The following is a 2,264-nucleotide window of genomic DNA, read 5'->3' on the forward strand; positions in this document are numbered from 1 at the left end:
TCATGAATCAGGCAGCTCTAAACTGAAACAGGTTTCAGGCTCCCCTGGAACAGTTTGAAGGGAAGGTAGATGCTGGAGCAGAAGCAAGAAAATGCCTGCACATTTGAGCATCTGCCTTACTTGAACTTTCCTAGTAGAAATCCCCTGATTATGTAACTAATACTCAGTTGGCTCCTCTGACTGGCAAAGCCTAGGTGTCTGGCTTGGCACCGATAGCACAGTGGTTATGGCGCCAGCCACACACACCGAACATGGTGGGTTCAAGCCTGGTTCAGGCCAGCAAAACAACCATGACCAACCAGCAACAACAAAAAACATAGTCAGGTATTGTGGCGGGTGCCTGTAGTCCCAGCTACTTGGGAGGCTGAGAAAGAGAATCACTTAAGCTAGCAGTTCTCAGCCTGTGGGTCGCGACCCCTTTAGACTGTATTAAAGGTTTGCGGCATTAGGAAGGTTAAGAACTACTGGCTTAAGCTGAGCTGTGAGCTGGGATGCCACAGCACTCTACCAAGGGTGACATAATGAGACTCTGTCTCAAAAAAAAAAAAAAAAAAAGCTTAGGTATCATTTTGTTTCATGTAGGAACCCAGAACATGGGAGCTCTCTCAGCCTGAGGCCTTCCATGGAATCATCTTAACACCTTCTCCCTGTATCAGGATAAGCCAGCACCTTCCACCAGAGTGCTCTTAACACCATGTTTCCTATTTTTAGTAGAGACTGGAGTCTTGCTCTTGCTCAGGCTGGTCTCAAACTCCCGAGCTCAAGCGATCTACCTGCCTTAGCCTCTGAAAGTGATGCCAACGCACTCTACCCAGGGCAAGAGAGTAAGACGCTGTCTCAAAAACAAAACGAAAACCCTGTTTCCTTCAACAAGGTGAAGTCACACCCTTTTTGTCTCTGCAGATAACCTTTTGAACATGGGTGTTCTGATACTCTTATCTCATCTTGGTCTCTATACCAGTGTTTTTCACCCTTTTTATTTCTCACAGCACATAAACCTATAGTTAAACTTCTATAGCACACTTAAAATATGTTGATCAAAAAAAAGTAAAAATAAAAGAATATACTTACTGTACTTTGAGCTTCTTTTGAAAATAATTTAATTAATAACCTTTAAAAATTTTTGCAACACATCTACGATCCTCTCAGGGTACACTGGTTGAAAATCACTACTCTGGCTAGTCAACTATAGCTCAGCGGCTATGGCGCCAGCCACATACACCACAGCTGGCAGGTTAGAACCCAGCCCGGGCCTGCCAAACAGCAATGACAACTACAACCAAAAAATAAAAATAGCCAGGCATTGTGGCAGATGCCTATAGTCCCAGCTTTTTCGGAAGCTGAGGTAAGAGAATCTCTTAAGCCCAAGAATTTGAGGTTGCTGTGAGCTGTGACGTCACAGTACTCTACCGAGGGTGACAAAGTGAGTCTGTCTCAAAAAAAAAAAAGGAAAGAAAATTGGGCAGCAGCTGTGGCTCACAAGAGTAGGGTGCTGGCCCCATATACTGGAGGTGGTCGGTTCAAACCCAGCCCTGTCCAAAAACTGAAAGAAAAAAAAAAAAAGAAAGTCACTGCTCTGTCTGTTTAGATGATGTGTTGTACCTAAACCCTGCGCTATTTAGACAATTCTAAAGATGTCCAGGACTGAGACCTGAGCTATCCTTGGACACAGCTGCAAGACAGAAGAAAGAAAGCCTAGTGGAAGAAAGACAGAGTCATGGAGAACACTTTAAAGAAGCAAGTGGATTTCCTATCTGCCTAGACTACGATGATCATCCCAAGCACCAGAATTCTGAATACTCTACTTCCTCTGATTCATGAACCCACTGCTGTAAGGTCTCAGAAGAGTAACATCAGGCCCAGCTAAGGGAGCTTGGAATCCAAGGCCCTAGAAAACCAGCTGAGATAAGCTACAGATTAACCCTAGAATGAAGTCCCAAGTGGATAAGACCTTGGATGTGGACACAACTCAACAACCATCTCATCATTTCTGACAACCTAAAGAAGGTTCACTGTGGGAGTTGCCAGCAGAGTAGATGTAGTGAATGTTATTCAAGGTTCCCTGAGTGTCCTGTGAGGACTCTAGGAATCGCCTGTCCTCCAGATCCTCCTGGGCAAGGGCATAACCCAGGGTCATATCTCCAGGAATCCCCATGTGCTCATGATCAGAGACAAGGACTCTTCTGCTTAGTATGAAGATACAGTAAAGCAAATGATCATTTTATAATTATATTGTTTAGGGAAAATGACATTTCAGTTATGCT

The sequence above is a fragment of the Otolemur garnettii genome, unplaced genomic scaffold, assembly GCF_000181295.1.
Source record: "Otolemur garnettii isolate 467f Iridium unplaced genomic scaffold, OtoGar3 scaffold00061, whole genome shotgun sequence".
NCBI lineage: Eukaryota > Metazoa > Chordata > Mammalia > Primates > Galagidae > Otolemur > Otolemur garnettii.